Source organism: Leptopilina heterotoma, unplaced genomic scaffold, assembly GCF_015476425.1.
Source record: "Leptopilina heterotoma isolate Lh14 unplaced genomic scaffold, ASM1547642v1 Lhet_144, whole genome shotgun sequence".
In the NCBI taxonomy this organism is placed as follows: Eukaryota; Metazoa; Arthropoda; class Insecta; order Hymenoptera; family Figitidae; genus Leptopilina; species Leptopilina heterotoma.
Genome location: NW_025110862.1, coordinates 1,414,385 through 1,439,863, shown reverse-complemented (window position 1 = coordinate 1,439,863; position 25,479 = coordinate 1,414,385). Strand labels below are relative to the sequence as shown.

Sequence of the window (25,479 nt, the reverse complement as noted above, 5' to 3'; positions counted from 1 at the left end):
AATAATTCAATTATTTTCATAAATAATACAATTTTTTACAAAGATTCAATTATTTTCATGAACAATAAAATTTTTTACAAAGATTCAATTATTTTCATGAATAATAAAATTTTTTACAAAGATTCAATTATTTTCATGAACAATAAATTTTTTTAAAAAGATTCAATTACTTTCATGAGTAATAAAACTCATCATAGAATTTCAATTATTTTCAATTCAATGTTAACCGAATTCCTTGAAAAATGTAATTCTTCTTGAAATTTTTATTAAAATTCGTCGAAAAAATTCAGTTATTTAAAAATTTGTTGATAAAATTCTTTATGAAAATTCAATTTTTAAAAAAATTCATTTATTCAATAATTTTTTTCATTTTTGTATTTAAATAATTGAATTCTCATAGAATTTTCTAATAAAAATTTGTTTTAAAAATGAATTTTAGATAAAAATTTTAAAATAATTGATAATTGTTCATTTATTTCTTTCAAAGAATTTTAATAAACATTTTTTAATTAATTACATTTTTCGAAGAATTGACTTAAAATTGTATTAAAAATAATTGAAATCCTGAGAAGAATTTTATAATTTAGGAAAATAATTGAAGTCTTGCAACGAACTTTTATTCCATTTTTTGAAAATAATTGAAATCCTGTGAAGAATTTTATAATTTAGGAAAATAATTGAAGTCTTGCAACGAACTTTTATTCCATTTTTTGAAAATAATTGAAATCCTGAGCAGAATTTTATTATATTTTTTTTAATAATTATTAAAAAGAATTTTATTATTTAGGAAAACAATTGAATTCTTGCAACGATATTTATTACATTTCTTTTAAATAATTGAAATCCTGTGAAGAATTTTATTATTTATGAAAATAATTGAATTCTTGCAATGAATTTTCTTACATTTTTTTTTAAATAATTGAATTCCTGAGAAGAATTTTATTACATTTTTTTAAATAATTGAAATCCTGTGAAGAATTTTATTATTTAGGAAAACAATTGAATTCTTGCAACGATATTTATTACATTTCTTTTAATTAATTGAAATTCTGTGAAGAATTTCATTATTTATGAAAATAATTGAATTCTTTTTTGAAATTTTATTATTTCTGAAAATAATTGAATTCTTTTGAGAAATTTTATTATTTCTGAAAATAATTGAATTCTTTTCAAAATTTTATTAAAATAGTAGATTTTGAAATTATTTGAATTTTAGCGAAGAATTTCATTATTTGTGAAATTTTATTGAAGTCAAAATTTTGTCTTGAAATCAGGGAAAAAGAAAATTAATTTTTTGTTATATATTATATAACATAACTGCTATTTTTATTTTTTTTTTTCATGATTAGTTGACACAGAAATGAATTTGAAACAAAAGAAAAAAAAAGAAATTAAACTTTAAAAGTGAATTTCCGTGTTAGAATTACTCCTACACAAATTAAATTTGTGTCCCAAGTATATAAATGGTTTGTGAGAGAACATAAGCTGATCAGAAATACTCCTTTGATCTGTTCTTCTGTTTTAGTAGTACGTAATCCTCTTTAACTTAGTCAAAAGCTACCTGATTTCAATGTGATCTTGATTTTAATATGAATAACTTCTAACTTTGCCTGATTCAAATTTACAATAATTCGTTGTAAAATTAGCATTTTACTCATACACATATATATATATATATATATTTGATTTAATATCAAAGTTTTCGCAAACGATTTCCCCATTTATGTATATACCTATACACGTTCTTAATTCGTCGAGGCAATTTATTAAGTTTTAATACGTGCGGAAAATATTAAATTTTGTACAAATATGAAATATGTCTTTTTGAAAAGGGGAAAATTTGCCCTTTCGTTTTAGAGATAAGAAATAATTATTCTAAACTTGATGAAATATTATACTCTTGCTGTAGACAATAATTTATATATATATTGAAAATAAACAATAATTCCACTTTTTTCCATCAAATATTTACAACGAAATGTGCTACTATTTTTGGTTTAAAATGCAAATTACTTTAAATTTTCTAGTGTAAAAAATAACTGTATTAGAAAAATATTCCAAGATTTATTTTTTATTAATTTTTCTAAGATTATTAATTTTTCTAAATACATAGTAAATAAAAAGTTTTCGAATTTATTTGTAAAATTTACTAATAATTATTATTATGAAAAAATATAAAATTTACTGATTGACTAACTTTTTGCCTTTGAATTAATAAATTTTACTAATTAGTAGAAAATATTATTTATTTGTAAACTTTACTAATTATTATTATTATAAAAAATACAAAATATAAAATTTACTAATGGCTGACTTTTTGCACTGAAAAAAAAAATATTCTTGTTTTAAGAGGATTCCTCTTATTTCAATGCATATATTTTCCTCTTGTATATGGCTCAAAAAACGTCCTCTTATTTTAAGAGGATTATTCTGCACTTAAGAGTAATTCCTCTTAAAAGTAGAGGAATAGTCTCCAATGAAGAGTAATATTCCTAATTCAAGAATAAAATGTAAGAGGATTTTAGAAGAGGAATTGTCCTCTTAAAACAAGAATATTTTTTTTTCACGGTGTGTTCTTGAATTAATAAAGTTCACTAATAAATTAGTAGAAATTACTATTTATTAGTAAAATTTACTAATTTAAAAGCAAAAAGTCATAAAGTCAATTCAAATTAATAAACATTTTTCCTAATTCAAAAGAACGAAGATTCGAATATTTTTTATAAAACAAAAACTCAAAAATATAATGTAAAAAATAAAAACTAAAAAAAATAAATATTATAAAAAATGTTCATATATTTTTTTTATTGAAAGATTTTTATAAATATTCGTAAAAAATGTCCTTTTTGAAAAGAATAAATAAGGCAAAAAAATATTTCCCGTATAAAAATAGGAACGTTCTTACTTTAATCCCCAACTTGGTATTAAAAAAAGAGCTTTACATTTTCTCTGAAGTTAAATGCACTTAATAAGAAACAAAAAAGGAAAAAAAAATCGTTTTAATTTTCAATCCTCTATTCACATATATATATATAGATATCACTAAGCTATTTAGACTTTAAAGCAGAAAAATGCAATTTACAGGCTCGATAGCAGAATTCTCCATATACGAAGGCAGATTTGAAAATCAAATAAGGAAATTTAATATCTCAATTGTTTTGTGTCTGTGGAAAGCGAAACAAAAACCATATATATGAGTGGAAATTGAGTTTCAATCTACCATATATATAGAGAGAGAGAGTCTCTTTTAAAATCATAGCAGAGGAAAAAATTTAAAAAAGCAACTAAATAAATTTCAAATTAAAATACGAAAAAGATTATAGAAACGTTATAAGTTACTATTTTTTTTCTACTATTAATCATCAACATAAATTTTCGTCATATTTTCTTTTTTATTTTTGTGTTATACATAATTATTCAGAAATTAACGATTTTTTATTCGTTGACATAAATTTACGGTATTTATCGACATAATTTCACTTTACTCTTTATATTCATTGATATGAATTATTTATTTGATGAATACTTTTTTTATTGAGGGGAAAGAAAATAAAAAAATATATATATTTGTGTGTATGTGTGTGTGTACCGAACCGTCTATTTACACTTTTTTTTTAGTTTTGCTTTCTTTTTTTGATTAAAACTGGGTCAACTCACATTTTTCCCTTGGAAAATTTAAATTTCATTATATCGTGTAGTCTAATTGTACATAATATCAATTTATATTTCTTTTTTTAAAATACAAGTCAATATTTCCATTCATAAAGGGAGAAATCAATTTTTAGAAAAGGAAGTGATTTTCCTGTTTTTTATTCATAATAATATCGATAATAAAACTAACTAAAAAAAAACAAATAAAATAATAATAATAAAGGAGTGAAAAAGACACTTTTTTTATTTATTTTTCACTGAGTTTTTTTCACTGAGAAAACAATATATTTGAATCAAACATTTAGTATCTTTGTAAAAGATAATTTTTTTCGATTTTTGGAAGATAATGGAAAAATTAAAGAAGAAAAATCTTTTTCTAATAAGACGACGTTGTTTTTAAATATTGACGAATTATGACGTATGTAATTGTTTTTTGTTGACCTGATGAGGGTGGCGAACCAAGCCTCCGAAACGTCGTCTTATAGAAAGATAATTGTTTTTTTTTTTTTAATTTTTCCAAAGTTATTTTCCAAAAATAAAAAAAAATTTCTTTATAATTATTATAATGGAAGAAAAAACTATTTCAAATCATTTTTTTATTATAGTTAAAAATTATTTTTTAATTAAACATAATATAATTTTAATTTAACTCATAGTAAGTTCGATTCAATAAAAATTATGAATATTTTTTTGATTGGCTACTTATTTTTGGATTAAAAAAAAAGATTTTCTCATTGTTTCTATTTTCGTAAATTTTTTAAAAATTTTTAAACGTTTTCAATTTTAAAATTAATTTATTGAAAATCATTGAATTTGTTTGAAGTATTTATCGAAAAATTTTGAAAATAATTGTTTTTGTTTTAAATATATTTTTTGAAAATAATGCAATTTTTTTTATGCTTTTTATTAAAAATTTCGAATTTTATGAAGAATTTGTTTTAAATTTTTTAAATAATCGTGTTTATTATTAACTGTAATTAATAGTTTTATTTTTAAATTTTATTAAAATTATTTATATTTACAAAATTATATTTTTTAAAGAGATTTACTAGAGTTCTCGTTATCAATTACATTTGTTTGAAAAACTGCCTTGAATTTCATAAAAATAGGTATTTTTTTTATATTAATTGAAAATTTTGAAAATAATTGAAATTCACAAAGAGTTTTATTAAAACTTTTCAGAAGAATTGAATCATTTAGAGAATTGTTTTGAATATAATTGAATTCCTTCAAAGAATGTTATTAAATTTTTTGAAATTAATAAATAATAATAATTATAGAAATAGTACTAGTAGCAGTAATAGTAGTAATAATAATAATAGTAAAAATAATAATTGACCCATTTTTAACACATGAACGACTTGGAAGCATTTATGTCCCGTGACAATTTCTTTTTGCCTAAGAGGAATTCTTCTACACTTGTTATATAAGACTTTGAAAAGATATATACTATATAAGTGTAAGGAGAAAAGTTCTATTGTTTAATGCGCAAGTACTATTAAGTCGTTTCTCTTTGGATCTCGCATTTTGATGTTGAAATTTTTCTCTCTTGAAAAAATTGTTCTACGGTATCTTTTTTTTTCCTTTTATATTCTATATATATATATATAGTGTAGGATCATAAATGAACAACATGGAATACTCTCTGATATCAGTAAAAAAGTATAGGGGAGGGTAGAAGAAAAATTTTTTTATCGACTGAGTTGAAAAATGTTTTTGTTCTTTCGAAAAAATTTCATATATGAGAGTAAAAAATTATTTTTAGTATCATTTTTTTAAACTATAAAAAATTTCCGTGTCGTGGTTTGTTTTTTAGAAGAAGAGACAATATTTTGCAGTTTTAATAAAAACAGGGGGGAAACTTTTTGAATTCTTTTTAAAGGTCATGTGGGAGAAGAAGTGGAGAGAAAGGTAATTAAACTTAAGTAAAAAGAGTAATACGACATAACTAAATGTTTATTTGATACAAATTTATTTATTACTATAGAATTGTTTAATTTTTAATTATTTATTATTCAAATAATTTTATTATTTTATTATTAAAATTTTTTTACTGCAGTGAAAAAAAACTGGTTTTCAGTAGTAAAGATCTTTTTAGTCAGACAATTAAATATTTATTCAATAATAGTCGTTTATTTAAATCAAATAAATTTTTTTACAATTTTTTTATTTTAAAAAAGAAATTCAATATTTAACGAAAGAAAATTTGTTAATTTGAAGACTATTTTTCTTTATTTTCGAAAAAAATAATAACAATCGAGACTAATGGAAATAATTTTTTTTTGGTTTCAGGTGAGTCAACAATTGATTGTATATAAAATCATATAAATATACATTTAAGTTCGCTTTAAAACGACAAGAAGGAGGCAACTGAATAACGTAAGGAAAAAAAGAAAACATTTAAAATAACATTAAATTTACTTTATTTTATTATTTTTTTTAAAGCAAAATAAAATCTGTTCTTACATATAACAATTATGTAGAACTAAAAGATTTTGAAGTAGGTTTATAAAAAAAATCTAATCTGATTACATATTATTTTCGTGTTATTCTCTTGCTCTTTTTTTTAAAAGCATTCTTCCGCAGAGAAGAACTGCATTTGTGTGTGAGGTTTAAGTAATCTGACATTTTAAAAGTGGCAGTAAATGTAAAATAATTGCGTTTTGCACGCGATATCCATTGAAAAATGAAGATTTTATGTATAAATTTAATGCTTAACATGAAGTGCGGAAAATATTTTTAAAAGCTGTACAATCTTTTTTGTTGTTTAAGTATTATTAATTATTTTTCTGAATAATGCGCCCAAAAGAATTTAAAGTTTCAAACTTTGAACTTTACTTTATATAAATTACAAATATATTTTCCTAAAGCGAAGAGTTAAAAAAATAACATTTTTCTGACCATAGAAGAAAGAAAATAGAAAGAGAAAATTAAAGTCAGTGGTATGAATTAATTTCAGTCAGACAATCGTTAAATTTTTTTTGACAGTGGTATAAATTGATTTTGGTCAAACAATCGTTTTATTTCTCTTTGTCAGTGGTATAAATAAATTTTTAGTCAGGAAATTTTTTAATTCTTTTTTGTCAGTAGTAGAAATTGATTTGAGTCATCAGACAATTATTTTATTTTGCAGAAATTCAATTTATTTTCAAAATTAATCAAATTCTTCGCAGATATTCAATTATATTCAAAAATTTTTAAAATGCCACGTCAAAATTTCAATTATCTTTAAAAATAATAAAATTCTTCTCCAAAATTCAATTATTTTCAAGAATTGAAATAAAATTCTTGGAAAAAATTTCAATTATTTTTAAAAATTTTCCTCAATTCAATCATTTTCAATATCTATTATTTTATAATAATAGATATTCTTGAAATTTTTATAAATCCGTCGAAAAAATTAAATTATTTAAAAATTTGCTAATAAAATTCTTTATGAGGATTAAAATTTTAAAAAAACATTCATTTATTCAATAAATTATTTATTTTTGTATTTTAAATAACTACATTCTCGTAGAATTTTTCTAATAATAATTGATTTAGAAATGAATTTTAGTTAAAATTTTACATAATAATTGAATATTAAAAGCATTGTAGCATGGATTTTAGAAAATAATTGATTTTTGAATGTTTTTGAAAATAATTACATTTTTTTTAAGAATTTACTTAAAATTGTGAAAATTTTGTGAAGAATTTAATTATTTTAAAAAATAATTTGAATTCTTGTAAATAATTTTTATTAAATTTTCTCTAAATAATTGAAGTCCTGTAAAGAATAGTATTATTTATGAAAATAATTGAATTCTTGCAACGCGTTTTATTACATTAAAAAAAATTGAATTCATTTAATAAATTTTATTCAAATATATTTTGAAAATATTTGAATTTTAGCGAAAAATTTCGTTATTTGTGAAATGTAATTGAATTCTTGCAAAAAATTTTTGAAAATAATTACATTTTTTAAGGAATTTATTTTAAATTGTATTAAAAATAATTGAATTCTTAGAACGAATTTTAATACATTTTTTTAAGTAATTGAATTCATGTAAAAAATTTTATTACTTGTATAAAAATAATTTAATTCTTGGGAAGAATTTTTTATTAATGTTTTTGTAAATAATTTAATTTTTTTTTTTTGAAAAATTTTATAGAAATTTAAATTATTACAAAACATGAAGATATCAATAAATCTGAGTCTTCGACTCGGAGTGATCGATATCTTTATGTTTTATAATAATATTCTCTGAAAATCACTGAAAAATTATGAGTTTTGAAAAAAATAATCCGAAAGAAAATGACGAAAATAATTTTTCTCTTCCGGGATGTAAATTGTTTTTGAAAATACATTTTTTCAAAAATGGTTTGAGAACGAATTTTTTTGCCTCTACTATTTCGTAAAGATTCGCACAGGGATTTAGTGAAACCTCATTTTACTTTATTTATTGCCTTCGGGGGTCATTTCTCATCAAAAGTGGCACGCGAAGAAAATTGACTTCCCTCAGGACTAGCGTGGTGTAATTAACTATCCCGACGAGGTTTCATCGTTATAGATCAATTCTCGTTTAGTAATGCTCGCTTAATATACACAAAAATTTAAAAAAAATGTTTTTCACATTAAAAAAAAATTTTATTCCACTAAAATTATAAACGAAATTATTTTTCTCTCTTAATATAAAAATTAAAAGAAGTAAAAAATGTTGAACTCTCAAAATTTTAGGGTCATAGAAAAAAAATTTTCAATTTGGACTTTTTAATTGAATTAGTAACTAAAGTAATTAGTATCTTGTATTTTGTATTTAGTAATTCGTAATTGGTAATTAATATTTAGTACCTAATTAATTATATTTTTTTTAATTCATCTTTTTTTGCATTTATTATCTATTTGTATTATTTATAGATTTGTATTATTTATATAATATGCACTGTGTCTTATTTTGCATATTACTGTATATTAAAGTTTCGTATTATTTTTTTATTTCCTTAGAGTGCCCATTTAAAAGTTTTCCCTTTGTAAAGAATGACTTTTTAAAAGACAAATATAAAGATAATATGCAAAAGAATTGTAAAGTAACATTATCCGAGAACATGTGACGCATTCGTGGAAAAATAACTCTCGACTTTTGCAATAGAAGTAGTGCCATATATAGAAGGTTTGATTTGATTTTTTTGAAAAGTTTGTTGCTAACTTCTTGTCGTCCTTTCAAAAAAAAATTTCCTCTTCTCAAACGCGTGTTACCATCATTTCACAAATCTTTTTCCATTTGACTCGATCAATTCGTTTATATATAAATGAAAGTTTTCTTTCCCCTTTTATACAAAGTTTGAGGACGAAAAGCAGAAAAAAATATTATTATCATATAGAAAGATAAATTAATAAATAAAAAATGAGGAATAAATAAAAAATTAAGTAAAATAAGGAACGAAAAGATTGAACAACAAATAAATAAAAAATAAGCTATTTTCTAGCCCGTTTACATGTAAATAAAAAAACAAATTAATAAAAAATTAAATAAATAACTAAAAGACCGAAGAACCAAAATTATAAAAAATAAAATAAGGAACGAAAAGACTGAACAACAAATAAATAAAAAATAAGCTATTTTCTAGTCCGTTTACATGTAAATAAAAAAACAAATTAATAAAAAATTAAATGAATAATCAAAAGACCAAAAAACAAAAAATTATAAAAAATTAAATAAAATATAAAGAACTAAAAAATTGAACAACAAATAAATAAAATGAACGAAAAAAATAAATAAATGAAATTAAAAAAAATTAAAGAACAAATAAATAAGTAAAAAATAAAAAAGTAAAAAATAAATAAACAGATTAAAAAAGGTAAAAATATATAAATGATAAAAAATAAAGAATAAAGAATAAATAAAATAAATAAAAAAATTAATGACCAATAAAAAAATGATAAATGAATATTACCTACAAAAATTAAAAAATAATTACAAAACTTAAAATAAAACAAATAGTTTTGAAAAAAGAGAATTTTTAAATTCTGGATTAAAAAAATATCTTTTCTAACAAATTTGACAAAGTGAAAAAATTTACGCAGATTTTCTCGGATTTATTTCAATTTGTTTGTAGAAAATAAAAGTTTTAAAATTTTTAATATTTTCACAGCAAGGATTATAGCAATTTACAGTGTATACGATTTGTTTTTGTTTTGTATTTAAAAAAAAATTTTCTATTTCTTTTTTTTTTTGAGGAAAAAAACAATTTTTTTTCCACTTTTATTGACAACGTTTATAATCTACCAGAATAAAAATTATTTTTCTGTTTCAAATTTTTAACTGAAAAAAATTTTTGTTTCTTTAAAATAAACAAATTGAAACGATAAAAATTTCTAAAAAAAATATTTCTGATTTCTTTAATTTTGTTTGATTTTATTATTATTTTCTGATTTTTTTTATTTAATTTTTTTTATTTATTTACTTTATTAACTTATTTCATAAAATTTTTACTTATTTCTTATTATTTTTATTAGTTTTTTTTTATATTATTTTCGCTTTTATTATTTGAAGATTAAATGTCTAATTAAAAATTTCGATTAACTGAAACTTTTTTTTTGGTAAAGTTATTTTTATAAAGACAGTAAAAAGATTTTTAATTCAAATAATGACAATTGATTTCTTTCACTAATTATTATTTCGTGTATGTTTTTACAAAGTTTCGTTCGCAATAAACTACTAATAAACCGGATCTTTTAACTGATTGGTAAAATTAGAAATTATGTAAAATGTAGATGGATTTTAAATTTAGTTTTCACGAGACACGGTAAATATAATTTTTTCATCTGTCTTTATATTTAGCCTATATATCCAATTCTGACAGTGAGAAAGAGAATATAACTAGTCGTAGCTAAACATTTTCCTCGACTAAAATCAATATCATGAATATATATTCACAGTGAGATAAAAATCTTCAACAAAATTCGCAAAGAAATAGCAAATAATTTTTTTTTTTTTGCAAAAAGAAGAAAAGAAAAAAGAAAAAAAGGAGAAAAGGAGGGAAAAAGGAAAAAATCAGAAAGGGAAGAAAATTTAAATCAAACTTTTTTTTAGAAATTGTTCAATAATAAAGCGATTTTGGTATACTAATTAAAAAATTGTACCAAAGAAAACAAATTGCTTTGAAAATATATTCACTCACTTTTTTTTCAAATATCCACTGACTGATATGTCAATTTTTCAAACCCTCGAATTAGTATTTCTAGTGAACCGCACACTTTCGTATCAGCAAAAAGAAAAAAAAAATATTGGAAAAAAAGAGGATAGATAAAAAATTTGATTTTCTCTTTGGAATTTATGGAAAAAGAAAGGTAGAAAGAGAGGAATTTTTTTTTTTTTTCATAGAAAGCAACGAAATGTGTTATTCAAAAAATATTTCACCACAGTAGTTTTTCGTTATTCCATTCACGCAATATAAAAATGTGATAAAAATTTTTTCTCTTTCTTTTTGTTTTCACATTTTTGTGTGATCTATTTGACCCCCAAAGTATGTCATGAAACTCCTTTTTAGATGAAGAGAAATACTGTATGTGAGAGGATACCTTTAATCCTTCAGGGGGACGCCGATCACGTACTTCTTGTAAATTCTATCTTTTCAACTTTCTCAAAAACACAAGATGACGGGAACCTTGCGAAAGACAAACGTGACTAGAAATTCTCTATTTTCTTATTTTGTTTACTGAGCTTGTTTAGGCGAAAAAAAAATTGAATTTTTAATTAAAGAATTTGAAACAATTATTTTCTTTAGTTTTCTTTTGGTTCTAATTTTTCATTTTAATTTTCTTCGTAATACTAATTTTCTTTTGTTTTAATGTTTCTTTCATTTTATGTATCTTTAATTTTAATATTCTTTAATTTTCATTTTTTAATTTTCATTTTTTAATTTTCATTTCTATTACTTTTAATTTCCTTTGATTTTCAGTCTTTTAATTTTCATTTCTTTAAGTTTTAATTTTCTTGAATATTCATTTTTTTAATTTTAATTTTCTTTGATTTTCATCTTTTTTTCATTTTCTTTGATTTTAATTTTTTTTTATTTTATTTCTTTTAATTTTCTTTTTTTTCCATTTTAATTTCCTTTGATTTTATTTTTACTAATTTGAATTCTTTTTTTTGTTTTTTAACTATTAGATTATTGCTTACAAGTTAATATTTCTATTTTTTAAATTTTATTTGTACAATTAGATGAATATTTAAACTTTTATTTGTTTAATCAAAATCGGATTCTGTGGGCAATACATAATATGGGTTTAGAGAGTAAATTATATAATAATTAGATTTTAAAGGAAAATTAGAATGAAATTAAATGAAATGAATTCAAGTTTTATTGCTTTTTGTAGAAATTGATTTAATGGGATAATTACAAGGAATGTTTTAATTATAAGAATTTACTTACACCGCAATTAAGTGGACTTGAAATTAATTATAAAAGCAATTACTAAATGTTTCTTTATGCAAAAGTGAAAGGGGGAAAAATCCAATAAAAAATGAAAATAATTGTACAGTTTTTTTTACTGTTTCTCTTAAATTTCTGTCAATTATTATTTTACAAAGAAATTACTTCAGAAGTTTACTTATTTATTTTATTTATTTGTTCTGTTTCTGTTTTTTTATTTTTTCGTCTTTCTTGGATATTTTCTCTTTTTTTGTTTGCTTTTGCTTGTTTTCTTGTTTATTTTTGTTTTTTTATAAATATTATAAATTTGTAAAGGAATTACTTTATAATTTTATTTAAATTTGTTTTTTTTTGTTTTTAATTTTTCGTTCTTCATGTGTTTTTTATTCTTTTTTTATTGCTTTTGTTTGTTTTATTTTGTTTTTAATTTTTACTTGTAAATTATAGTTTCCAATTTTTTGTGTTATTAATAATAACTCATAATAATAATTGAGCTTGTTCAAATAATTTTACGTCCGTTTTATAATATTTTATCAGATTGCCTCGTAAAATTAATCTGACAATAATTAATTTGCTTTGATTTTTATTTTTTAATTTTCATTTCTATTAGTTTTAATTTTCTTTGATTTTTGTGCAATTATTTCCTTCTGTTTTTTGTACTTGTAATTATTTTCTTCTGTTTTATTTACTATTTTTTTTGTAATTATTTCCTTGTTTTTTTTGTAATTATTTTCTTCTACTTATTTCTTTTTTTTCTTTATCATGTTTTTTCTTTTTTCAAAAACAACAGGTTAGAAAATATTTCTTTTCTTTTATTTTTATAAATCGTATTGGCATTTTTATGTGTTATTTCAACAGTAATATTTTCTTTATAGCACCTTCTTGAAAAATAAAAAAAATGTATCTCGAATGAAATTACACACTGCTTTGATTCTGTCCTGTTTTTTTGCAGACGGATGCACCTCTCTTTTCATTGTTTCATAACTCTCATGAATTTATATTTTTATATTTTTTTTTTGCCTCTATGAGTTTTCTCGTGTTTCTGTTTTCTGACAGTTAAAAATTTTCTGAATTTACTGTCTTTTAGCGGAAATAATGTTTTTTATTGCTATGGATTTTGTGCTAGTCACTTTAATGTTTACGACATTTCGTAGTTATTTATAAAAAAAGGAATTTTTTTTTATAATTACAATTCACTTGTGGAAAGTTTTTTTGAAAACTAATTTTCTAGTCTTAATTTTTTTTTATTTTTAATTTTAAGTTTTCGTTTTCATTTTCATTTTCATTGTCCCTTTCATATTTACTTTTTTGTTTTCATTTTCTTTACTTATTTATTTACTTACTTTTTTTAATTTTATTTTGTCTTCTTCAGAATACTTCATTAATATTTTGCAACAAAATTTCATTATTTTATAAGGAACATTTTTTATTTCTTAAATTTATTTGAACATTTTTCTAGAAAAAATAATTGCAAACAACAAAAGGAAAAAATTAATTTCCTTATATCAAGTGTAATAACAGGTTTTCAATTATATTTCAACAAGAGAAAAATTTTAATTATCTAACTGTGATTATTTTTTCAAAAACGTTTTCAAGTGACTTTTCTCTTCTTTGTTATTTTTTTCGCCTTGTTTTTCTTTTAACCCGTCATTAAGCTTTATTTCCTTTTAAAGAGATTTCTCATATTTTTCACATTAAACTGTTTTCCTGTTTCCATTATCTTCTTCCTTTTTTGTAATATTTCTCATTTTTCGTTACAACGCTTCTTTTTCTTTTTTTTCTAATAATTTTCTCTCGTTTCGTTTTGTTGATAAATATAGATATACATTTTGAAAAGTGATTTCTTTTTTCTTATCGCACGTCGAGTTCCTATTACACTTTCAAATTGCATATACATTGGCGTTTTTCTTATCAAAGAAAATGTTTTATATACATACAAAATATATGTAGATTGTTTGTATATATTTTAGTAGAGTAGACACATTTTAGTCAGACGAAGAAACTTTAAACAGTAGAGAAAGTAGAAAGTAGTTTTAGCCAGACGTATGTCATTAAGCAGTATAGAATAAGTAATTTTATTCCGTCGCACTAGTTGATATGGAAAAGTCGATATTAAACTACTTAAAAATTAATTTTAAAACCATTAATTGAAATACCGAATTTACGTTTCATTTATTTTTTCTGTTATTATTATTTTAATGGAATTGATGCTACAATTTTATTTTAACATACCCTTTAAGTTTGAATTAGTAAAAATGTTTAATAAAATTTGAATTAGTGACTGAGTTTTTGGTTTTGAATTAGTAAAGTTTACTAATAAATTAGCAGAAATGACTATTTATTAGTAAAATTTACTAATTCAATAAGTAAATTAATTAGTAAATTAATTTAGTTAAATTTAACTAACAAAATAATATAAATCAAATAAATAAATCGAAACTATTGATCATAATATTAAATGAAAAACTGTAAATTTAAAATTTAAAACCATTAAATAATTTTAAATATAAAAATATTCATTTAATTTAATTGTTCGGTATTTTTTTTCCTGTTAGTACGTGGGAAGGTAAAACTAGGTAATATTTTTGCACCTCTTGGAATTTTAGAATAAAATGACATGTACCAGTGGGGGATAAAAATAACATAAAAAAAGAAAAGTTTCATACACACTTGACTTTTTCTTTTTTTTTTTGACTTACAGTCAAAGGAATGAAATACACAATTTTTTCTCACCCTCAGAAAATGCTCTACAATTTAGGACAAAGAAACGTTAAATTTTTCGTCACGGTTCTAAAAATTTCTTTGATGAAAATGTTCACTTAAAAAATTTCTAATTTTCATATATTCTTTCATCTATTTTATTATATATTTTTGTTTTGCGCCACAACTTCACCTGGATATTTTTTTCTTTTTGTTCTTTTTTTCTTTAGAATATTTTTTTTCCTTTTTGAAGTCTCGTAATTTTCGTGTAATTTTAAGAGGATTTTGTTTGTTATATATTATTTATATTATAAATTTATGTTATTTATTTATTTGTAGAATAATATATTTATTACACAATGTATTTATTTTGTACATTTTTTATAAAGAATTTAAGAATTTAAGAATTTATACTACTGTAAAAAATAAAATGAAGTGTTTGGCTGACTAAAAAGAATTTATACTACTGCAAAGAAGAAAAAAATGGTCTGATTAAAAAAACTTATACTTCAACTTTTATCACTGTCCGACTACAACCATCTTTTACTACTTATATTTTTCTGACCAAAATCAATTTTTCCTGTCGTCTGACTAAAATCATCTTTTACTACTAATAATAAGCATTCTAATAACAAGCTGTTCTAAAGAATATTGGGTGTCTTTAATTTTCCTATATATATACTGCTTAAATGTTTTGTCTGACTAAAATAATTTTTACTACTTAATTTTTCAGACTAAAGTCGCCTTTAATCGCTGCCCGATTAAAATGATCTTTTACTACTTAAGTTTTTGAGTAAAATCAATTTTTCTAGCCGTCTGACTACACTCATTTTTTACTACTAAGAAAAGAAATGTTTCTGTAGTGAAGATTTGTCTGACAAATTTTCTTTACCTTCTGAATTTTTTGTCCTATACTAAAATTATCTTTCACTACTTAATGTTTACTGACCTGATCTTTTCTTTTTGTCTCACCAAAATCAACTTTTACTACTTAATAAAAAAAATATCAGTACCAAAGATTTGACCTAGTAATTTTCTTTTACTACTTAATTTTTGCTAACCAAAAATAATTTTTCTTGATGTCTGACTAAAATCCTTTTTTTACTACTAATAAAAAAAATTTTTATGTACTGACGGTTTGTCTCACTTATTTTCTTTTACTACTGCAATTTTTTGTCCTACTAAAATCATCTTCTACTACTTAATTTTTTCCGACTAAAGTCGCCTTTTATCACTGTCTGGATAAAAATTATCTTTTATTACTCAAGTTTTTAAGTAAAATAAAGTTTTCATCTGTCTGACTAAAATCAATTTTTATTACTAATATAAAAAAATGTTTCTATACTGTAGATTTGTCTGACTAATTTTCTTTTACTAATGAAATTTTTGCTCCTACTAAAATCTTTTTTAGTACTAAATTTTTTCTAATCTAAAAAAATTTTTTATCTGTTTGACTAAAATTATCTTTTACTACTAATTTTTTAAAAATCAAAAACCAATTTTTTATCCATCTGACTAAAATCAATTTTTACTACTAATAAAAAAATGTTTCTGTCCTGAAGATTTGTCCGACTAATTCTTTCTTTTACTACTTAAATTTTTTGCCTGACTAAAATCTTATGCTACTTATTTTTTTTGACTAACATCGTATTTCATCACTGTCTGACTGAAATTATTTTTTACTACTTATTAAGTTTTTTAGTAAAATTAGATTTTCTTGTCGTCCGACTAAACACATTTTTTACTACTAATATAAAAAAAATGGTTCTATACTGTTTGTCTGACTAATCTTCTTTTACTACTGAAATTTTTGGTTCTACTAAAATCTTGTACTACTTTTTTTTTCTGACTAATATCATATTTTATCACTGTCTGACTAAAATTATCTTTTACTACTTAAGATTTTGAGTAAAATCAATTTTTCTTTCTGTCTGACTAAAATCAATTTTTACTACTAATAAAAAAATGTTTCTATCCTGTAGATTTATCCGAAAAATTTTATTTTACTACTCAAAATTTTTTACCTGACTAATATCATCTTTTACTACTTTTTTCTGACTAATGTCATCTTTTATCACTGTCTGACTATTACTACTAAAGGTTCTGAGTAAAAACAATTTTTCTTGTCTGACTAAACACATTTTTTACTACTAATAATAAAAATACTACTGTTCTTAAGATTTGATTAAATTTCTTTTACTACTTAATTTTTTTTGCCTGTTTAAAATCGACTAATATGACTCACAGGTGTCTGGAAGGAAAAAAAAGTTTGCCTACGATGCCAAAAAAATTCATTGTTACCCTCTGGTTCCTTAGCACCCCCTGAAAAGAGAAAATTTAACCCGAAAATCGTAGCTGTTCATTTATGGAAAAATCACCCCTTTATAGGGGTGATTTGGAATTTTTTTCAGAAAAAATTGTTTTTAAGGAGCAAAAATAATTTTAAAATTATTTTGATAATTGTTATTTATGTGTGTGTTCACACCCTCACAGCACCGGGATATTCAGGATATCCCAGAGACGTCCTGGGGATATCGATTTGTTTTCGGAAGTTTGGATATCTCTGGGATATCCTAGGGACGTCCATGGATATCCAGAGGATAATCCAGGGATATCCAAACTTCCGAAAACAAATCGATATCCCCAGGACGTCTCTGGGATATCCTGAATATCCCGGTGCTGTGAGGGCAGGGTTTAATTTTCTAGATACAATCGATTAAAAAGTTTTTTAAAAACAAAAAATTCAAATTTTTAACTTTTCTTTTAGTTAGTTAACGATTTTTGATAACATCTCCAATTTCACGTCAGATTTCAGTTCACATTCTAAAATTTATCCAAAACAATTTTTTTTAATTCTTTAGTGAAAAAAAATGGATACATATTTTTTTTTGGTGGCAAAATTTCCGAGTTACGAATTTTTAAAAAATTAGATTTTTGAAAAGTAGACTTTTTTCAATGGCCTACAACTTGAAAATTATTGGATTTACAAAAATTTCGTTAAGACAAAAAAGTTCAGCTATTCTTCAACTTTTAAATGCTGTTACAAAAAACTTTTTTTTTAAATTTTTCTTAAAAAAATAAAAAAAACTTTAAAACAAATTATTTTTTTTTAAATTTGGACGTTTTAAAAAAAATTTTTTTAACATAGGTGGCAATGATAAGAATGGTTTGCAAAATGTTTCAGAGTGTTCTTCTTGAATTTGATGTGTTAAAATAAATTTTTAATTTTGTCGTGCAACTTTTACGCGCGCAGCACTGTGCACGTTTTTTGAGAAAATTAAAATTTTTCAAAATCCATACGATTGATTATTCATTATTTTAAGAAAAGCATACAAAGAATTTGGCAACGAAAAATAATAAAAAATGTGGAATTAGTTGAATTTTTTAAAAACTACTAGTAAAATTTGAGCCATTCAAAGATGACCATTTTTAGGGGTATCAAATTTTTTTTTACATTTTTAGTACCTGAAATCATATTACACTATAGAAGATTAATAAAAGTAATTTTTAATGAAAGTTATTAAAAATTACGAGTTTTTTAAATTTTTTTAAGAAAAATTAAAAAAAAAGTTTTTTGTAACAGCATTTAAAAGTTGAAGAATAACTGAACTTTTTTGTCTTAACGAAATTTTTGTAAATCCAATAATTTTCAAGTTGTAGGCCATTGAAAAAAGTCTACTTTTCAAAAATCAAATTTTCAAAAATTCGTAACTCGGAAATTTTGCCACAAAAAAAAATATGTATCCATTTTTTTTCACTAAAGAATTAAAAAAAATTGTTTTGGACAAATTTTAGAATGTTAACTGAAATCTGACGTGAAATTGGAGATGTTATCAAAAATCGTTAACTAACTATGTAAAAGAAAAGTTAAAAATTTGAATTTTTGTTTTTAAAAAACTTTTTAATCGATTGTATTTAGAAAATTAAACCCTGTGAACACACACATAAATAACAATTATCAAAATAATTTTAAAATTATTTTTGCTCCTTAAAAACAATTTTTTCTGAAAAAAATTCCAAATCACCCCTGTAAAGGGGTGATTTTTCCATAAATGAACAGCTACGATTTTTGGGTTAAGGTTTCTCTTTTCAGGGGGTGCTAAGGAACCAGAGGGTAACAATGAATTTTTTTGGCATCGTAGGCAAACTTTTTTTTCCTTCCAGACACCTGTGGACTGTGAATAAACTAATAAAAATAATCAAACAAAACACGAAAAAAAACAGTAATAAAATATTTTTCTTTTGAAATTTAAGAAGTAATTTTACGAAATCGACTTTCTCCCTGCACAGTTCCACATAATGTTAAGAGAACAAAAAAAAATTGTTGAATTGAGAGCAAATTGTAAAAAATTGGTTTGTAACTTTTTTTGGATTTTTCTTTTTTTTTGAGGGGGTGGGGAGAAAGAGAGGGAAAATAATTTTCACGAATTTCGGGCGTGAAATGAGAGTTTATTTCGCGTGTCACGTATATATAGTGGATCGATGGACAAGCACTGAAAGTACAATGCCTCCGCGTCTTAGACTCGACCTGCACCTGAATTAGTAGCTCACAATGTAACGTTCGTGGTTCTGTAATTTTGCAACTGGCTATACGAGAGAGAAAGAGACGATAAATAAACTACCCAATTGAGAACTTCTACTTACATCACTGATCTATACTCAGTTTGTCACGCTATTGCCCGTTTCTTATATATATATACACACTCACTTTGAACTTAATTTGAGCGTTTTCGTTATATGAATTACCTGACTACTTATAAGTAGTTCGAGTTTCCTTTTCTGAGTTTATATTGCAGGCGACGCCTGAATACGATAAAATAGCACACAAATTCGAAATCGATACCTCGTTAAGTTTGCGTGCTCTTTCTCTTACACTCTCTCCCTCTTATCCCCCTTTTCTACCCCCCCCCCCCTCCATGAAGGAAAGGAGGGAATTTTTTTTTTTCTAAATAAAATCTTTTATGTATCTTGTTAGTAAAATCTCAGATAGTCAGATAATTTCTCAAACTATTTTAATATTCTATAGTTAGTAAATTATTATACTTTCTTCTTTTTTCTTTTATTTTGCATTTTATTTTTACTAATGGATATTATTTTCAATGCAAACTCTTTCATATTATTTGCGCTTTAATTTTATTTTCATTATAAGTTGAGGTAAAAAAGAATTTCCGACAGAAAAAGTGAAAAAAAATTTAATGTTATTTATCTAATAGAAAGCACGTGGAGAATTTCCACCTACGCAACATTTCATTTTATATCTATTTTAGAAAATTAATTAATTGAGAATAAAAAATTACACTGTTTATTCGAAAGAATAATTTTTTTTGTATAAGGGAATATTTTAATAAACTATTATTTATTTTAGTAAAAATTGTTAAAAAAAACTTAACAAAAAGAACATTAAAAATTCAAATGAAAGAAACTTATTTGTTTCTACTTTTTAAATTAAAATTTTATTATAAAATATTGCAAATAATTAATAAATTTTTAAAATGATTAATTTGAATTTTATATAGAAATTAGAATTTAAATTAATTTTATTTAGTTTTCAAGAATTATTGATTTAATTGAAATCTGCAAATTTCAATTAAATCAATAATTCTTGAAAACTAAATAAAATTGATTTGAACAGAATAAAATTTATTTGAACTAAATAAAATTTTTTAAAACCAGATAAAGTTGATTTGATAATGGAATAAAGTTTATTTGAACCGAATAAAATTTATTTTCAACAAATAAATAATTGAATAGGCTATGATTCAAATAATACTTTATTTCTGAGTGAACAAGTCAGGGAAAAGTCAGAGAAAATAAATTTGTTTAGAGGGAAATCAGGAATTTCCCTGAAATTTTTAGAATTTTACATTTTCTTAAAGTTTTAAACCTTTCAAAACAACGAAATATTTGTTGTCTAAAATATTTTCAAAAATTATTGTACAGAAATAAAAAAAAATTATACAAATTAAACACTTTCTTAGTTGAAAATTATTTTGTTAAATATAAAAACAGTTTTTTTATATATAAAAATTTGAAAAAGATTGTTTATAATTTTTTTTTAAAATCAAAGTTTAAAAAAAATAAGTATTATTCCAAACAATTAGGTTTCTAAAATATTTGTTTTCTATTTTTAAAAAATTATTGAATTTTTACTAAAAACAATTAATTATGAAATTGAAAGTTTTTGGAAATAATTACAATTTTCATATTTCCAAATAACCGCAACATCAACTGTTTGCTCATTTTTATTATTTCGTTTTTTTTTTACGTTTTAAATATGTATTTTTATTATAGAAAAAAAATTTCATATTCTGATGATAATAATATGAATAATTTGTCGCAAAATATGAATATTAAAATATAGCAAGGAACATTGTATTTAAAACAAGTTTAATAAAGCTGAAAGCTTGATTGATTCGAAATTGGTTTCGTGTGTATATATATACACCCATTGTTGTCAGTCAAAAAAAAAAAACGGACCTTTATTTAGAATCAAGTGTAACTTTTGAAAGCAAAATTGGATTCTTTTATCTTAAAAAAGATTACCGAAAGGCTATATATACCTTTTTGGGTGAATTGCTGCCTCCTTTTTTTATCTTTCAAGATTCGAGAACTAATCAAGAAGAAAGGAGCTAAACGTTTTTGCGATTGTACGAACAATCTTTTATAAAAAGGTGGAAAAACATTAATTCCTCTTTCTCTAATGACGACTATTAAAATAATATGTATTTTATTCTATTCATTATTTAAAATATATATTATTATTTAATTTAATTTTTTAATTATTTAATCATTAATAATTATTTATTTGTTAACTATTTAATTATTAAAACGAATATTATTATTATTATTAGTATAATTATTATTTATATGATAATTAGAATTATAATATTTATTATAATTATAATTATTATTTTTTATGTCCAGGGTTTCGATCCCCAGCAGAGTTATAGTGCTCAATTTCTTTCATAGTTTCAATTTTCCAAATACTGTTATTAATTTATTACTTTTATTATTTTTATTATTAAATTATTAAATGCAACATTTGTTATTTTCAGATGTTTAAATCAAATATTTCTTTAAAGCAAATTTGATTTCCTTTGGAGAGAATATAATTTAATTTTTGTAGTAATTAAAGTAGTTATTTTATGCAGTTGAAATATTTTATTGTTTGTATAATAAATATGTAATTTTTAAACAATTAATATTTATTACTTTTGCATTAAATATATTATTTATTAATTAGTAGGTATGTTTATTTGAGAATCAAATATTTTTAGTTTTGGTTTTTATTTATTTTATTTTTTTTATTTTTTTTATCAAATATTTATTTGTTTTTGCAACAAATATTTATTGTTTATGCGACAAATATTGATTATTTAGGCGACAAATGTTTCTTATTTATGCAACAAATATTTATTATTTACTGTGTTAAATATTATATATTTATTGTAATAAATAATAAGTAAATTAAATAAATATTGAATAAATTAAATAAATAAAATAAAAAATACAAAATCTGTATTATATTTTTTATATTATAACGTGAGCGTTTTTTTAATGACATATAGAAATTTTCATTTAGTGTATAAAAATATTTTGCGAAAGTAAAATTATTCACATAAACTTTTTATGAACATTTAATAAAAATGTTTTGATTTCAAATACTGAAATATTAAAATGATACAGATTTTTTTATACGAATATTAAATATCTAAAAAGTATTTTCGGAACAAAAAATAATAATAACTTGTTTTCACTAATGAAGGCACTTTAAAGAAAATATTTTAAGTGGAAAACGTATAAAATATGATTATTCTATGCAATATTTCGTATTTAAAAATAATATATATCAAGAGAGCTTTTTTTTCGGTTTCGAAAGAAAAAAAAATACGTACTGTTTTATTTGTCAATTAAAAAAACTTTCTCCTTAAGTACATAGAAGTTCATAAAAAGTAAATAAAATGCCACAATATTCTCAAAATTTAAAAAAAAAAAATTGAACTACGTTTTTTCATAGGTACTCAGTTTTTGGAAAATAAAAAATAATTACAGAAATTAAAAACGTAGAGAAAATAAAAAAATACTTTGAAAACTTTTAAGAGAAATAAAAATAATTAAAGATTAAAAAAAGGAATAAAAAAGAATAATAGTAAAGATGTAAACTTATTTTTTGGATTAAAGAATAATTATTAAAAGAATAATTTGAACATTTTTTGCAGAAAGAAAGAATATTTTATTAATTAATTATTTTTGTTATTTAATATTTTGAAAAAAATATTTTTTAATATTTGTCAAATTAATTCAAATTTCTCATTTGTAATAAAAAAAAAAACTTCTAATCTGTAATTAGAAATATCTGATTTGTAATTAAAATTGGCTAATTTGTATATAATTTAAAATATCTAACTTGTAATTAAAAATGTCTAATTTGTAACTGCTAATTAGAAATTTGAATTAGTTTGTGACAATTATTTATTAGCAAAAAAAAAATATATGTGTAATAAAATATTTATATCATTTTTTTTGGCACATGTGTTTTATTTTTATTCCGCATTTTCAGATATAAAACATTCTTTAATTACACGAAAATTCTTTTTTTTTTTTTTTCTCGCAAATTGTTAAAAATCACTGGATTGTTAAAACTTATTATGTCCGTGGCAATTGTGTATCTGCAAACAAGTTCGATCCGTATAAATATGTTTTTCAATTTCTAAAGTTTAACAAGGGACCAATTGTGAATTACCTTTTTTCTACCTTGACAAACAAAACAAATTGTTTTTTGTTTTTAATTATGACTGAAAAACTTTTTTTCCAAACTATTCTTTTTAATTTTGTAATTAATTAATTTCGTAATAAAATGAAATTCGCAATGAAAATGCGGACTTTTTTTCGTATTTACTTAGGAAATTTTTTGTTTATTAGAACGAAAGTTGTTATTTTGGAATAAATACCAACTTTTTTTTTATATAACGAAAGTTATGTTAATTCTTATAAAGATTTATTTATAATAAAATTTTTGGTTATTTTACAGTAAAAATATTGTTTTTTCTTTTTTATAACGAAAGTTTTTATTTTATAAAAATTACCATCTTTTATTGTTTATTATAACGAAAATTGGGATTTTGTAATAAATATCAACTTCTCTTTTTTAACGAAACTTCTGATTAACGAAATTGTCAATATTTATTTATTTTTGGCAATATTGTCAACTTTTTTTTTTATTATAACGAATCTTGTTATTTCATAATAAATATTAACCTTTTTTTTGTATATAATAACAAAAGTTGATATTTCGTAATTATAAACTTTTTTTGTTTATTAGGTTAGAAAATTTTTATTTTGATGATATGCAAGTTTCGAACGATCAAATGAACGAATTATTTTTATAAAAAATATTCTTATAAATTACAGATTGCAAAAAAAAACTAAAACTTAAATTTTAAATTTAGAAACTACAATTAATTTTTAAAAGATTGATGCAAAAATAATTGTAAAAATTTAATATACTTGGAGAAGAAATAAAACAAAAATTGTTCATTTGAACGTTCAAAACTTTAGGATCGCTAATTTTGTTATTTCCTAATATCGACTTTTTTTGTTCGTTATAACAAAAGTTGAGTAAAAGAAAAAAGTTTTTATAATAAAAAAGTATGAATAAAAAAAAATAAAAAAATAAGTACCAAATAATAACAAATAGTTTTATAAAATAGAAAGAGTTGATAATTGTTTTAAAAATTTATATCTTAATTTATATTTACTTATTTTGACAATATAATATTCTTTTAATTATCTACGAGAGTGGAAATATTCGATTTTTCATAAATTTCCATTAATTAATAACTGGGAAAATTAAAAATTCCCTTACTTAATAATAAATCGACGTAAAATGTCGAGAGACAAGAGACGATATTAAATTAATAACTCTGCATGGAGACTAAATCCGCGAGGTAAACTCTAATCCTACTTTAAAGCTCTTAACGTGAAATAAGAAATTAAAAGAAAATGACATTCTTCGCGCGCAAAACCCCACGGGAAAAAGACGACTCACCAGGTAGAGGATTCTTCTATATTTTTTTGTTTCGGATAATCAGACTATAGGATGCATTACTGTAATTATAATCTTGATTAATTCACCCCCGTTAGAATTATTAATATATATATTTTTTTTTTTTTGAAATAATGCGCATTAATTTGCCAGCGATGTCAACGCGGTAAAAGCGCGACGAAGCATTTATAAAAGCGGGACGAGCCGCAGTATGGCACGAGCTTACTCCATTCGCGGCTCGATTCTAACTGACACGCAAGCAGCAACTATGGTTAAAGGTGCTTTCTCTCGACGTTCAGCGCGCCTCGTTTCAACGTTGTACTGGCTCAAAGCTCGAAGCTCAAACCTCGAACAGGGCCAGTGACAGCTTAGTGGCTTTGGACTTACACGACCTTCCACCCACAGACGGATATTGCCGTCTGCGGTCTCTACTCTGATTTCGCGCATATACCCGCGGACCAATCTTCACACATACGTGTATATGAATTCAATGTCCGCAGAGGAAATCTGCTTAATTTCCGCCCGCAAGCTCTCTCTCAATATAGAGAGAGAGAGAGAGAGGGAGTGTATATATTCACACACAGATAGTAGAGACGAATGATTGGAAGATAGAAAGCCCGGTCGTCTATATGATGTCTATGATGCGCAATGTAAATTTTCAACCAAAA

General features: G+C 22.4%; 1 protein-coding gene across 1 annotated transcript in view; it reads right to left on the bottom strand.

The window, feature by feature from the left end:
* Positions 1-25,106, bottom strand: part of LOC122498267 — a 70,521-nt gene extending 45,415 nt beyond the window's left edge. Inside the window, exon 1 of the mRNA XM_043605937.1 lies at positions 24,815-25,106. The gene's annotated coding sequence lies outside the window, so the exon portion shown is untranslated. The remainder of the gene's footprint in view (positions 1-24,814) is intronic.
* Positions 25,107-25,479: the final 373 nt, after the last annotated feature.